Below are 17,002 nucleotides of genomic sequence, written 5' to 3'. Positions count from 1 at the left end.
CCTAAATGTATACGGCTTCTTTTGTAGCCCTCTCTCTCTCTTTTGGGAAAACAAACCTGGACTGCATGTTTTAAGTTACACTCATTTAATGAGACACATCATTATTGTGCCATAATATCTCTATATGTCCTGTATCTTTTAAAAAAAGGCCCATTTATCACTTGATCATAACATGAATTCAAAAAATAAATTGCTATATTATAAGAATGTTTTATGAGTACAGAGTAAGCTAAAATTATATGTATACAATATATATGAACATAAATGATGTCATATATTTTGAGATTGATGTTGACCGCAATAATGATGATGCATTTATCATAAATTGATCTTTCATATATACAGTAGTATTCTTAGTAATGCTCTCAGCATTTAGTAATTACGGAGAGCAGTAACCAGTGGATGGCATGCATTTTATCAGTTCACTGCAGAGTACCCAAAGACTACATTTACTTTGTGCAGATTCATAAGATCACGATAGCAAGGCCCAAGCACAGGTCACAAGCTGTTTCCAACACTGCCTCAAAGAGCAGCTTTAAGCCAAGAAATCTGCTTTGAGGATTTTAGCAAGTCTATTAACCTTTTCCCTGTAAGTCAATAAGTAGTTTCAGGGGAAACGTAATGCACTAATGGAATATCCAGGAGTTAATAAAAATTCCAATAACATATCATTCTGCTGCAAGTTGCTTTCTGACAGGTGTAGAAACAGAAACCAAGTGCATGCATGCACGCACATGCACACACACACATACACACGCACACACACACACACACACACACACACACACACACACACACACACACACACACACACATACACACACACACACACACACACACACACACACACACACACACACACACACATGTGCGCGAACGCGCACGCACGCACACATGCACACACAAGCACATGTACCTCTTCTTTAACATAGTCTCAAAATGAATTTTAAATCAATTAGACTGCTGTTCCTTAATTGTATTGTACATGTTTTTACCATCTTAATCCGCACCCTCACCTTATATCCCCAAGAAAAGAAAAACCATAATGCAGAGAAATGAGAACCTTGAAACATTTTCCCAAAATATCAGATATAATGAAGTTACAATGTGTGATATTTTTTGCAACTTTTAGTCATTTCCTAATCCATTCCTCTAGGCAGCACAGTCATAGTTCCTTATCCTCCTCGACCAGATACAGTATACAGTACCTCATTCAACTTACTTGCACAGATATACTTCATTTCAGTGTTAGCAAAACAATCTGACTTTGCAACCTAAACACCTAGCTTAATGTATTACTTCATTACAGCAGAAAACTGTAAATGCAGAACTGTTGACATGTTATGTTATCAATAAACAAGGACATTATTACTCAGCTTCAGGTCACAGCAAATGTACTTACAGAATGATTTTGTGCAACCTACACATTGAAAAAGGAAATATGTAAGGGAGCGTGAAAAAAAAAGGGGGGGTTACATCCTTTCTTAAATTACAGACATGATAACTGCTGCCACAAATGAAGTTAGAAACTAAAGTTTCAGGGGAGAATATGGCATATCACATGGTTTCCAACACAAAGGATAATTAATCCCTTTTCAAACATATTCAGCAAAATGCTATCATATACACACATCACTAATCTATTACAACAGAATACTGTACCAATTCAAAAACGGCTGGGGTGGGGCCCAAAATACTATAGACCATCTACCTGATCAGTATTTGGTGTAGAATCACAGAGAGGGGTCATGATGGGGCATTTCTAAAATGATACATAGAACCTATTTCTGTTTGATATGGAGCAGCATATAATTTTTAAGGGGCGGTCCCACTTCTTGGATCTTGTGGAATTCTTATAAGAGGTAGCAGCAGGAAATAATGAAGAGCTGACAGTGCATACTGTTTTTCTTGACTTCATTAAGGATTTTACAATATTTCACATAAATGAATACTTGACAAAGTGTATAGGGTACTGTGGGCCACTGCAGCAATACAGTTTGCTCGTCTCTATACCTGGGGGGGATTAGTTCACTCATTGCTAGGATGTCGGTAAGAGCAAAAAGCATCCTCATAGCTACCCAAATGCTGACTACTCTAAGACAACCCTCACATCAGCTTAGGGTGCAATCCCCAGAAGGGGAAATGAACGGCACTGTCTGATCAATAGGAGCTTGATTGTCAGCAGGAATAGAGCACTAAAAATTTTAAAAGCATTAAATGTCAATCCATACATAATTAAGTGGACAAAGCACTAGTGAAGTAACAGGGTATGACAAGTCAGGATTAGATGGTTACTTCCTCATAAAATATGTCAAGAGTTCCACAGGGTGCTCTACTGGGGTGACATCCTTCTAGATTCCTCAGTGACAGAAGTGGGAAATGGGCTATATACAACAAAATATGATGATGACTTCTAATTAGGTAACATAATGACTACATTAAAAGATGCTGCAGTTTTTTTCTCTAATATAATTTATGAAAAATACACATCTGTTGCAATGCAGTAGTAATTACCTCATCTTCAGTATCAGTAATTTTAGCATCATGAAACTTGTCAAAAAAACACAAATTACAATTACATAATGAATTACTAAGTAATAAAAAAGAAATCGTCATTAAAGATGTAAAGATACATGGTACAGCATCAGAAACCAGCTAACATATTTAAAACTGTTAGCATTCCTTGTGTTACCATATAGCCATCAGTCTGAAGACAGGTGCACCACTGATCATCCAGCAGCTTTAAAACATTGCACTGCCACATCACTTTGTTTTTATGGGGTAGTATCACACAAGGGCAGATAATACCATCCACAAATGATAAAAATAGTGTGTTCTCAAGACAAATTTATTGACATCCATTTCTCATGTACATATCAGCCTGATTATGATCGGAGACCCAATCATAATCCTTTATATACCAATTAAAAATCACATAAAGCATTTCATACGTTTAGCATTTATGAATGGGGTCTTTATCAGACATTTTTCCTCAACTTGTAAAGTTAAATGCATTCATAATGTAGTGGCGTGCAGACATATTTATATTTCTTTCTTTCTTTTTTTTTGTGGCATGTAGTAGCTACCCCAAAAGAAACAATATATTTTAATGTAATTTGCTAATTAGTTAATTTAGTTTTATATCTTCCTTCCAGTCATGGCAAAGAAGTTTGGACAAAATCATGGCTGTATTTATAATTTCATCCTTTGCTGGGTCACAATTTAATAGTTGTTGCATACATACATTCTTAATACATATGTTTTGAAATAAAACTGTCTAAACTTCTCAGCTTGAATGTTACTACAACAAATACTAACCATTTTAAAGCTGTTAGCTGGTTTCTGATTGTTTCAATGTGACTTCTATATGTGTGGTACCACAATGTATGCTGACAGCTTTTAAAGCTAAGAGTTGGTTTCCAGTGCTGTTTCCATGTGACTGTATTCTGTGATAGCATGACATTCCCTTCATTTACATCAAGAACATAGCTATACAAGCTATAGTTTTTACTTGTGATTTGATCATGTGACAACACCTTGATTATATAAGGTAAACACAATGAGTTGTTCAGATTTTTGCCTGAAGAAGCCTGTCTAGGTGATAGTGTTCTTTGCATTTGCAACGTGACTATTTATGTATGCTGTGGATTGTAAACGTTTGGAATAAACATTTCTAACTTTTTACAAAATCAACTTTTCAGGTAAGTTGTTTTATCCTTGCTCATGGTTCCAGTTACTTTTTTGTTTTGCCATGTTACATAATTAGATATGGCAGATATTATACAAACTTATGTTACCAACATATATAACAGCAATGCCTGACATAGGTACACTGCTGACCATAGCCAATGTATTAGATGAGTTTGATACCGCATATAGTAGTGACATGGGGGGGGGGGCTTTCATATTAATTTCCATTCACACTAGGATATGGGGTATCACACATTATGATATTTTAACTAAGGTATAGCATATTGCATAAAGGATAATTGCATTGATGATTAATATTGCACTGAAGAAAGATGGATAAAAAGAGATAAAAAGGATGGGGGGAAAAAGGAAACATGGGTAAGAGTTTAACATTGTACTATGTGGTCTTCTTCAGTAGCAGGGATGGTGCTAAGTTGGTAGGAGACATTATAGAGTCTGATGGCTGTGGGGAGGAAGGATTTCCTGTGATGTTTAGTGGAGCACTTTATGCTCATCAGTATCTTGCTAAAGTAACTTCTTTGTCCAGCCACCACTCTGTTGAGTGGCTAGTCAATATTTTCTATTATGGACTTTAGTCAGGCAAACATTCTTCTCTCAGCCATGGTTTTGATGGTGTCCACTTCTTCTTCTTCCACTACTGAGCTAGCCTTCCTTACCAATTTATTGTCTCTGTTTTCCTCAGCCTTCTTTAGGCTACTACCCTGGCATGTCACTGCAAAGAAGATAGCACTGCCCACTACAGTCTCATAGAACAACCACAGCATAGTGTTGCCAGCTCCAAAGGATCTGAGTCTTAGTAGTAAGTGCACCCTACTCTGACCCTTTTTAAATGCCAACTGTGAGTTTTCGGGCCAGTCCAGCTTACTGTCTAGGTGCACCCCCAAATACTTGTAGTCCTGAATAATCTTCACTTCAACATCCCCTAACTGAGAGAGGGGTAATTCGGGAACGAGATCATGATCTCCCTGGATCTACTACCAGCACCTTCATTTTACCGATGTTCAGATGCAACAGATTAATCTCACGCCATCTCACAAAGCTGTCTACCACCCTCCTGTATTCCTCCTCCTCTCCATGTCTGATACTTCCTACTATGACCAAGTCATCTGAGAATTTTTGCAGATGACAGCACTCACTGTAAATGTAAAAGTAATTCTGGTTGTATATTGTGTCATCTCACAGTGCACTGCTGTTGTACGCAGTAATAATCTATATTCAAATATACTGTCATCAGGCCTCACTGATAGAAATGCATGGTATGCTGCTTTACTTGGAACCACCATCTATCACTCTGTGTGGATGTCAGAACTGTCTGGAGCCCTATGCAGAGATGCTTGGATCTTGTCCATTTCTGTCAAAGATGATTTGGTTGGCAGTGCTCCTCCTGTGGCCCTCTGCTTTTGTGCCAGGCAGACTGCCATAGATTGTATGGTACTATACATGTCAGTAGATATTCTTCAGACTGATCATTAGTTGAGTTTGGAGTAATATCAGCACTGAAGTCATCTATCATGTCCACTGAGGAAAGCTGATGGAAGGCCTGGACAGATCCTGAAGCAAGACATTGTTTTCTGCATAGGATAATTTTACAGCATTTCCTACTTTTGGGCATGACAGCTGAAATTGCTAAGAAACAGAAATAGGAAGTGTGGTATAGTTAAACATGATATAACTCTATTCAATCAATGTGACTGAGATGACAAGACCCATGTTTTCTTGAAATATGTATGGAGGGGAGGCTATTCACATGAACATCTGAGCTCCATGCAGAGATGTGATGTCTGTATTGCTATCCATAGGATGCAGGGGTGGCTAACCACCCTGGTGGAGGACACAGGGTGTACACATGGCTGTATGTGGACAACTCATGCCAACTGTAAGTGCATAGTAAAACATAATAACTCTATGCACTCTTTGAAAATTTTCAACAGTGTCTACTGGCATATCAGTATGGTCAGTGTAGGCAGCATAGGCCCACAGTAGGATCTGATTACTACAGTCTGTTAACCTCCTTGCTAGTTACATACACCACTGCTATGTGGTTCACTACATCTAGACACATATTAATCTCCCAGGTTTGACATGAGATGATAGGTGCATGTATCCCTCAGGTACATGGACTGACAACAGGACATCCTGCAAGATGGGATTTCAATTGACTCATACTGTACACAGATGCCACTTTAGGTGGGTATGTGTGTAGCCCCTCCCCCAATTGAAACCCCAACATCTACCATCATTGTACAGACCTAGCATATGATACAATGGCACACAAGTATGAAAACAAAGATCATAAGTGTTACACAGGTCATGGAGTGCACATCCCTGATATAATTCCTCACTGTAGCCAGCCAGATGTGGTCATTAAGGAAGTCATGACTTTCATTGGCTAACAAAGAAATTTCTCCCTGGAAATGTTAACTTCCCACCCCAGCCACTTTAGTGATAATGCAGATGCTTCCCCAATAACTCTGGTACATGTTGGTTGGGGGGGCACAATTTTAATGTATATGGAGACAGCCTGTAAACAGTACACCTTGAATGGTTGATAGATAAATGCCCAGTGTATGTGCCCCTTTGCACCGTGCTACATTAGCCATTCCTCCATAGCTAAGAAAATTCACATTAGTAGACTCACAACAACTTCCACAATAACCCAAACACTGTCACATGCACTAGTTATGAGACTCTTACAGAATGATATGCACATGACATAAATAATAACCCATACAAATATCACCAAAGCAGTACTGTCACAGCTTCTGTTCTAATTACCACACTTCACAACACCTCCTAATGTTGTCATATCAATAGTCAATAGGTTAAATGCTCTTTCCTTGACCTACAGTTCAGGGCATGGAAAGCTTAACAAGACAACCCTTAAAATTTCTGTGGAATTTACCATGCTTCATTAGTTATCCTCAATGTACCCTGGTAATAGACCCTTATTCAATGTTTGCAGCCCTCCTCCTCCAAAGTAGCAGCATTCTAGTATCCTACAATCAGCAACCTAAATGAATACATACAGAAGCATGCTGTTATGCATTTCTTGCAGCATCAACACACTATACCAACAAAACTAAGAAAATACCATTGACTGCTCACTTACCTTTCAGAAAGACCTGCTGCTTATAGTTATCAATATAAACAACAGGCAGCGCTGCTCTTTAGATTGCTGTGTTGCACTCTTCCTTACCATGATGAGCCCCACTGCAAGCAATAATGGTTTTATCATAAAGTTTTGAACCTTCTAGCATGATCCTTATGCTGATGAGCTTCATTCAAATGAAAACTCCAGAAAACATGTTTATCTCATTGCACAATTATCCAGTGCTGTCAGAAGAGGCTTAATCAGCTTCATGAACTTGCATATTGACCCAAGAAAGACAGTGAGCATGTGTGAATAGGTCAACATCCCATGTAGGAGTGTGCAGGAATATTTATTAGCTGTGCAGCCTATAGAGGCACCAAAGAGTAAAACTGCTAACAGATGCACTGTGCACTCTTTCCATGACATTATTTATTCCCTAAAACAAGTGTTGGATTAAGTATACCTTGGGCCCTGGGCTGTTTTTATACCATGAGCTCCCCTGCACATATTTAAGAACAGTTTATAAATGCATGTGTTCTTTGATTTACATTTCTAATTGTTTTAAATTATATTACTGGGTAAATTCAACAACATTTGTTAGTGTGCTTTATATTTGTAATTTTGACCATTTTTTTTCCAGCAGTGACACAAAATATATGAACTAATAAAGACAAAAATTCCCATTTCAGAACATTTCAACCACAAAAGGCCACACAAACTGCTGTCATTATAATCCGCCAGTATTTATATTTAGCAGTTACATCCACATTATCAACTGTATACATATCACATATCTAATTGTGTTAAAAGTGGCCACAGTAACAATTTTCTTTATACCAATGCCCACTTCTTCTTTCAGCTTTTCCCAGTTAGGAGTCACCACAGTGGATCACCTGTCTGCTCATGATTGGCAGTGGAGTTTTATGGTTTCTAGTTGCCAGCCCGGCACCCTACCTTCCATGGAGGGCACACACATGCATGCACTCATGCCTAGGGCTGATTTACAGTATCCAGTCCACCTACAGCATGTCACTGGGATGAAACCAGAGCACCTGGAGGAAACCCCACAGGGAGGACATGCAGACTCGACACAGAAGGCATCCCAGCCGAGGATTGAACAGGAGAACTTCTTGCTGTGAGGCAGCAACACGAACCGTTGCACCACTGTGGCCGCCGTCCACCTTCTTCTTCTTTAGGCTTTTCCTGGTTAGGGGTCACCACAGCGGATCACCTGTCCCCTCATGAATGGCAGTGGAGTTTTACAGTGTCGAGTTGCCAGCCCGGCACCCAACCTTCCACAGAAGGCACACATATGCACACACTCAGACCTAGGGCCAATTTAGAGTGTCCAATCCATCTACAGCATGTCTTTGGGATGTGGGAGGAAACCAGAGCACCCGGAGGAAACCCATGTGACCACAGGGAGGGCATGTATTCTCCGCACAAAAGACACCCCAGTCGAGGATCGAACCAGAGAACCTCTTGCTGTGAGGCAGCAACGCTAACCACTGCACCACCATGGCCACACTACCAATGCACACTAATCCTGCAAAAACAAAACAATAATCTTTTTAATTTTATCAACTCAGCAGGGCCAGTTATTTTCATCTACAGTTATCTCTCAAGCCCAGCAATTATAAGTACATTGTTTACTATATGCTTCTCAAATGTCCATGTCAAAAATAATAACAATAATGACAGATATCATATATTTCAAATTTGTTTCAAACACATAGTAGCCAAATTATTCTAACTTAATTCACACACACACACACACACACACACACACACACACACACACACACACACACACACACACACACACACACACACACACACACACACACACACACATATGCACACTAGTCCTACAAAAGCCAGATTAAAGACTGTTTAAAAATGACCAGATAATAGCATGATGTATTTTCATCCACAGGTAGCCCTTATGCTTCCCTGGCCCAATTAGCCATTATAGCAACATTGTTGACTGTGTACACCCCTTATTGTTATAAAAAATGAGTTATTTGTACTTTATTAGTAGGTTTGAATTAACTCATTTAAAACACAACTAAAATTCCACATATAAAATCAGTAGCTGTGCTCTGGTTTATCTCCAGGATAAATGCAATTATGCCCTTAAAAATTTAAATCTTTATTTCCTGCTTCATTTGGACCACTAGCAGCTAGTGGTTGGAGGTTCCACACTATAAAGTAATGCCTGGCACAGACTGTTCTGTTGAGCTGTACTGGCATGACTACTGTGACCTGTAGAGGTGCTATCCAGACCTTCTACACTAATGGGAAGAAGAGGTCAAGCAGGATCCGAAAGAAAAAATGTAAATAAGCAAGTCTTATAAGTGCCCTGTTATTTCTATTATACCATTATGTGATCTTGTTGAGCATTTAATTGATCTCAGCTGCATTTCTTTTCATTGTTTTGAAGCTATGGCTTTGATCATGGAGAACTCCTTCCTGCCCCAGAGGAGAATGGAGCTGCTCTCCAAGAGAAATTGTTGGCATGATTCCTTGTACTGTTAAGTTGTTATAGAACTGCGGCCTAGTTGAAACCACTGCCAGAGTTTGTATGATTCTCTATAAAAGTATCATATTAGATTGTTAATGCTCTGCGGACTGTCACCACCAATAAAGTTTTTATAGGTATGAGTGAAAGTTATGTAGCATTTTATTATAGTACCAAAGCCCAGGACTGAAAGATGCCATACTTTGTATAGGTATAACTGAATCATTCCATTCACATTTATTTTTATTGTAAGATAAACCCTATAAATATGTATTAATGTGCACACCCACATGCAGTTGACACATGCTCATAGCATACAAACAGTAGTTATTTGTAGTGAGATGACTATGGCTGTTTCTCAGATGCTGCCATTCAGGTGATTGTTACATCCTTGAGCTGTGTACATTGCCCAGCTTGAAGTACAGATGGGTGCAGGGGGGGGGTTGGGTCCCAGGGGTGTGTTGTTTAAGTCATGGTAGGTATCTGTACATGCTTGGTTGGTTGCTTCTTGTTGGGCTATAATGTTGAGTCAGGAGTGGACAGGGAATTGGATGGGGAGAATTTTATAGGGAGTCTGTGTTGGATGCTGGAGGATGGTCTCCTTGACAACATACTACTCATGCCTCCCTCCTGTTGTTCATGCTTTTACTGGGTATAAACCTGTTTATTCTTGCTAAAGCCATGTTATGTTGGTTATTGTTTAGCTAATAACCTTATGGTCATAGAAAAGCATCTGCTGATAGCTTTGCTTGCTGTAAATGGTTGCTTCTCTGCAATGGTACAGCTCAGTGCCATCACAGAAGTATTGCATTATATAGATGTCACCATTCTGTAAGACCATATGTCATGCATTTTAAAGTGTCCTTTATAGGAGGTACACAGGACCACTATTCCTTACACAAGATGTGATATCTATCTTCCAACAATCCCATTCCCCCACACAATCACACCTAATCCAGAGACTGGGAACATTAACATGCACACCTGCATGCACATTCTAACCTCGGGATTAGGCAGAACATACCGAGCAAATGTACTTCTTCTGCAGTACAACATTATGCAGCCATCTGAATTGTCATATCTGGCATAAGTAATACTAATATTATGTGTCTGTCTCTATTCTTCATTTTATTATTTTATTTGTTGTTTGTTATTTTTGTTCCATCCTTTTATGTTAATGCTCTCTGCAACATCTGCCACACTGGTACCAGAGACATGGCACAGGTCCCAGCTCTGCCATGAGGTCCAGCCTTCTCTTGCAGGAACTTCTCCTCACTTCAGCCCTGCCACACCATCAATACTGATAGCAGGGTAGCCTGGGGGTTTTACCAGTAGTTTTCCACAACAGAGGGAGTGTTATTGTTCTCTTCAATGACATTACCAGGGTTTCACAATTTGTCACCCCATGGGAGTTGGAGAAGTTCATAGAGGAGTTGGTGGGTGAGGGACTAGAGACTGACACTGGTTGCCTGAGGAGGGTTTCTGTTCAGTTCTATGTGTTGTACCACTCCATAGCTATGTCTTCATCTCCTTGAGTGAGGCCCAGAACAGAGGATGGGCAGGATGATTTCTGACCTTTCTTTTGGTGTAACTCAGGCAGATTGGAAATAGGAGCAGGATACCAACACTATCCTCCATCCTGGTCTTCCCCTTCCTTATGTGCTACCACCCACCCACCAATTTGTCATCCAATGACCCCCATCATTACTGTGCTCCCTCTATCTTCATGTCTATAATTCCACTTTAAAACACTGCTATAGTGTCAACACCTTTCCTGTTGGTCTTTGCCTGTGCTTTATGTTTGTTTGTGTAGCCCTGCTTCCACCCATCTAGCCTCTTTCCATTCCATGCCTTCCCTATACATGCTCTGCCATCTACTCTTATCTGACATAAAAAAATGGGTACCTTTCCCTCAAAAAGTATACCCTTCTTGCCCCTCCCCACTTCTATTGTCTCAGAAAAACCTACACAACATGGTTTTCGACCAAAACTTAGCATCTATACTGCTCTTCTGTCCTTTCTCAATACTATTTCCCTGGCCAGAGATGACCATAAACTTATCTCCTGTCTCTTCCTGGATCTCTCAAAGGCTTTTGATACTGTTTCTCACTCTCTACTATTAAACAAACTGTTTAACCTTAACTTCTTCCTAGATACAGTGGCATGGTTTGCAAGCTATCTAAAAGATAGATTCCAATCAGTAAGATGGGACACTGCTTTATCTACTCCCCTTCCAATAAAAATGGTTGTCCCTCAAGGATCCATTTTAGGACCACTACTATTCAACATTTTCACAAACTTTCTCTATACCTCCTGTCCACTCTCCTCTATTATCCCATATGCTACAGTCATAACAATAGCAAACTCTCCCTCTGAACTCTTATCAGCTACCCAGTCTTCCTTTAACTCAGTGGAAACATGGCTCTCAAACAACCAACTCATCCTCAACCCTAAATAAAAAAAACTCTTACTCTTCCTCCATAAAACAGCCAACCACATTAATATCTCTTTCACTGTCCAGTCACTTAACAATACCCCTTTTGTAGTTGAACCTAGCTCAAAACTCCTCGGTATCACAATTGATGATCAACTAAAATTTGATCTCCACATAAATAATTGTAACAGGAAAACTCACCTTAAATTAGGACTACTATATAGAAATAAAAAAAATTCTCACTCAGGAAGCAAGAATTGCCCTCACTCATGCTTACCTTCACCCCTGCTTAACATATTGCTCACAAATCCTTACTAAACTTAACTCCTCTCTCCTTACTAGACTTGAGATTACATACCACAAAGTAGCTAGATTTGCAACTCAGCAATCCTATAGATCTCACCATTGTCTCTCTCTAAAATATTTAAACTGGCTTGATCTGCCTCACATCCTCCTTCTCTCTCAGTTTCAAACCATACATTCAATTATTTACCAGCCATCTCTCTGTCCAGCCTTACACTCTGTCATCTCCCACTATGCTCCTTCAAGAAACCTCTGCATCTCTTCCCAAGACCTCTTAAATATCTATAAGCCCAAGTCTAAAGCAGGGTGCAACTTATATAGCCACCAACCCTCTATTGAATGGAACAAACTTCCTCTTGACATTTGAACACTCACACATCCCAAAAAATTTAAACTAACTCTAAAAGAATAATTCAAAGGGCAATGGATCTGTCAAAGCTCAAACCCACCTTTATAACACTCTGCTACACTCTGCTAATCTATGTATTTCTCTCTCTCTTATACTTTACTGTATCCTGTATGATTCGATTGCAAAAAAAAAAACTTTATTTATTTTTTTTTATTTAAAGTTTGGTTGCCAGGATGGTCAATTGGGCCGAATGAGCCCGTTTTCAATGGAGTCCTGGGGAGAAAAGCTCCATGGATACAATATATAAAAACATAGTAAAAATGCAAGAAGAGTACATTTAAGCCAAAGTAAATCATAACAAAAATAGAAGGTAAAGCATAACAATATGTAACAATTCACATGAGTTTACAAATTTTTTTTTTTTAGTCTCTAAAATCACTAAGATAGAAATTTAGTTAAAGACAATAGTGTGAAGGTATGTACACAGAATTAAATGTAAGTGTTTATTTACAGTATGTAAGTTCCTGTAGAGGAGATCTGGTTTGGCTAAGGGATAAGGTGGTAGCTGGGAATGTTAAGCAGGATGGGAACATGAGCATTCCCACAGAGATTGTAAGTGTGCGTGAAGGAGAGTTTTAAAGGAGGGGAGACTGCAGGTGCGGTGAATATGAGGTGGGAGGGAGTTCCAGAGACAGGCTAGGGAAAAAGAGAGTAGGAGTTTGCCTGCTGGACGGGTGGGTTTGTGGAGTTCGATCAATTTCTGATTGTTGGTTCTTAGGGGTCTGCTGGGTATGTGCATAGTGAAGGTTGAGGCAAGAGAAGGGCAGAGGGAGGGCTTGAATATGAGCTTGTGAGCATGAGTTAGTTGAGTGTAGATAAGGTATTTGGGAAGTTCTAGCCAATTTAGCTTGTGAAGAGCAATGCAGTGATGAGAGGAGGATCTGTGGCCAGTGATGAATTTGGCGATTTTATTATAGCAGGAGGAGAGTTTTGTTTTGGTAAAGGATTGTAGATTGGTAAGGAGTGGGGCACCATAAAGGAGGGAAGGGATGAGATATGTGGAAGCGAGGAGGAATCTAGTGGATGGGGTGAGGAAGCGAATATGGCGATAGAACATACCAAGTTTCTGGTGAGTTTTTTTATGTTACTTTGTATATGGGTGTCAAATTTAAGCTGATTATCAATAAGAACACCTAATAGTTTAGCACTGGGAACAATTTCAAGGGTAGTATTGTTGTGACTGGTTATGGAGAATGAATTTATGTTGACAGTTAAGGTTTTGGATGGGGTGAATAACATGAGTTTAGTTTTTGATGGATTAAGAGCTAGATGATTATCTAGCATCCATTGTTCGGTGGTAGAGAAGGCATCTTGTGTTAGTTGTATCAGGGTGGGAATGGAGTTAGCAGCACAGATAATTGTTGAATCATCTGCATATTGGATGATGTTGCTTTTTTATATTTACTATTACTTTTAAAAATGCTGTGGCTGAAACCTAGCTGTTTGCAATTTTTCTACGTATCTGATATTTGTATAATGACTAAATGTAATATGTATACTTTTACAAAATGCTCTTGCAGTCATCTATCTGTTTGACGTTTTCTACTTATATCATATCTGTATAATGACTAAATGTAATCTGTACATACTGAAGCTCTTCTCCCCGGGCCTCTGCTGAAAAAGGGCTTAGGCTCAGTCAGATATTCCTGGTACAAACACTCAAGTACAAACTCCCTTGCCTAACATTTCCTAGAATTTATAAACTCAAATGCCCTGGATCAACTGGTCAATACCCACACCAGAGGTGACAACATATTGGACCTGGTCATCACCAACATGGGCGACCAGTGTTCCACACCGGACATCAACTCCTCGTTGATTAGATCTGACCATAAACTAATCACTCTGGATATCCATATTCCACCACCACCACCGGTCAAAGAAACCACCGTGAAAAAAAACTTTTCAAAAGCAAACTTCACATTACTTAAGCTCAAGGTGGAAAGTTTCAAATCCCCCATGCTAAAGGATAATGGTGTCCAAGCTGCAAAATCAATTACTAATGCACTCTACAGGCACCTACAAGAATGCATGGATCGTGCTATCCCAAACAAAACCAAGACTCACTCCTCCAAGAAAAGGAAACCAGTCTGGTGGACCCCTGCCATAAACAAGCTATACAATAGAAGGAGGAAACTAGTACAGAAAAGAGTAAAATCCCAAGAAGGGAACAAGAAACTACGTTCCCTCATAAAATCATCCAAGGGGGGGGCGTGGCTAGGATGTAGACTGGTTGGCAGCATCTTTTCTCAGCTCTGCACTCAAAATATATTTCTGACAGGAATTTTTAAAAACTAGATATTGTAGACAAACCTATTTTGTTGAATTACTTCTACTAATATCACTAGAAGTCTACAGTGCAAAAAATTTGACTTTAAACATTATTTTTCCTGTCAAAAACAAGAAGGAAGGTATCTGAATCTACTGAAAATGAGCTTTTCTAAGCATACCACACAGGACCAGATGATGAAAAAGGAGATACAGTCTTTATTAAATGTTATACAAGACTTGTCAGTGAAATTTGACAAAATGAATACCAAACTGGACACTTTTGAGGAGAGATCTACAAAACAAATACAGCAACTACAAGAAATAATGACGCAACCGAAGTCTCAAATAGCTGACATAGAGAGATCCTTAAATGATACTGAGGGCAGACTCTCATAACAAGATCTTCAGCTACATTTTTTACCACAACAAAATGCTTCATTACAAAATAAAATAGAGGATCTAGAGAACAGGTCCAGACGAAATAACCTTTGCATCTATGGGCTACCAGAGAAAAGAGAGGGAGATAACATGGTGACTTTCCTTACTACCTGGTTACCAGAAGTTTTAAAATTGCCTGAAGCTCTTTCTTATGGAATTGAAAGAGCCCACAGATCCTTAAGAGCTGCTTCATCAACCATCAAATCAAAAAATCACCCGAGATCAATAATAGTAAAGTTTTTTCCATCACAGGACAAGGAACTTATTTTAAAAACAGCATGGTCAACTTCGCCAGTTAAATACAAAGACAACATAATCAGATTTGATAATGATTATTCTGCTGGAGTTATAACTGCAAGAAAAGAATGTCTCCCTCTGATAAAGGAATTTGAAAAAAGACAACTTAAAGTCCTCTTGCTGTTCCCTGCAAGAATAAAAATATTTTTTACTGAAGGTCCTAAAACTTTTGACACTCTGCAAGCAACAGTTTTTTATGTTTCAGCTAATAAAACCTTGGATAATGTGGAAGAAATGGATTTCTCTCAATTTGGGGTTAAGCGTCACTTAGAAAAAAATGAATGGAGCACTGCTGACAAGAAGAAGAAACGATAAAAGACATATGAAAAACACAAACATTATTGTCTTCTATTTGCTCTGTAAGGCAAAAAAGTTCTTTGAAAGCATTCATGCTTTACACATGTGTCAGTCTTTGAAACAATATAAATACAAGATAAGCAGGACATTTTATAACTAAAGGAAACAACCCTAAAAGAAAGCAAGGTAACATATCTTTCTCTATTACAGTGTAAATACTTACAGTCGTGATTTTTCTAACTCCCTTTTACTGCTAGTATAGAAAATGATGTATTTACACTGACATATTAATGTGGTGTGTTTAAATTAGCATGATTCCTTTTTATATTATTTTCACTAAGCTGCATGAAATATCTAAACTGCTGTATTTAATACACATAATAATATATAAAAACTGATAGTAATAACTGTCAAAAAGTGCCTTGAAAAGTAATTATCTATTCTTTGATGCTAAAAGTGCCTTTTTGACTAACGAACAACTGTTTGGCTTGTATATCTGCCCTTAATGTTAAGAAAACTAATAGAAGTTTAATGAGCTGGTGTTCAGTTTAAAAAAAGCCCTAAAAACTTCACTTACTTTGTTTTTGTCTTCCCGCTATGGTCATGAGCTGGGAACTCTTATTTTACCACCCCTGAATGAAGGTTCTTCAGTTAGAATCCATTACAGTGTGTTAAACCTTCTAACAGCACAAAATGAAAGTAAACAGTCATGAGTGATGTCAGCACTAAAACAAGACAGTATGGGTGTGGTGTCAGCTCCTAAGCTACTTAAAGTAACCAGCACACTATTTATGAGATGGCAAAGTGCTTTTACAGTTTTAACAAATATTAAAAGTACACTGAAGTACCTAATGAATTTAGAAGGTATCAACACATACATGACATTTTATTATATTGTAATATTTGTTATTCATTTTGAATTGTACACATAAACAGCACACAAAGCTTAAAAAGAAGTATATCACTTGGAAGAAACTGTATGAATAGTTAACACATACAGACTTTACTATAATCTTTTCTGATAAGATCACCCACGTAAATTACTATAATTTAACTTAATTTTATAAAAATTTAATATATTTAAGTCCTTGACTGGAACTATATAACATATTTGTAAACACACTGCAGCTAGTGTACTCAACCTTAAGGATAGTAAGTCAATTAAGGTTCATAAATGTAGCTATGTGTTATTAGGCATTTTAAGGGTAAAAAGGAGTTGCTGTTTAATTA

The sequence above is a fragment of the Protopterus annectens genome, chromosome 5.part0 (genome assembly GCF_019279795.1).
Source record: "Protopterus annectens isolate FY-2018-M chromosome 5.part0, PAN1.0, whole genome shotgun sequence".
In the NCBI taxonomy this organism is placed as follows: Eukaryota; Metazoa; Chordata; order Ceratodontiformes; family Protopteridae; genus Protopterus; species Protopterus annectens.
Note: the sequence above shows the minus strand (reverse complement) of the source record.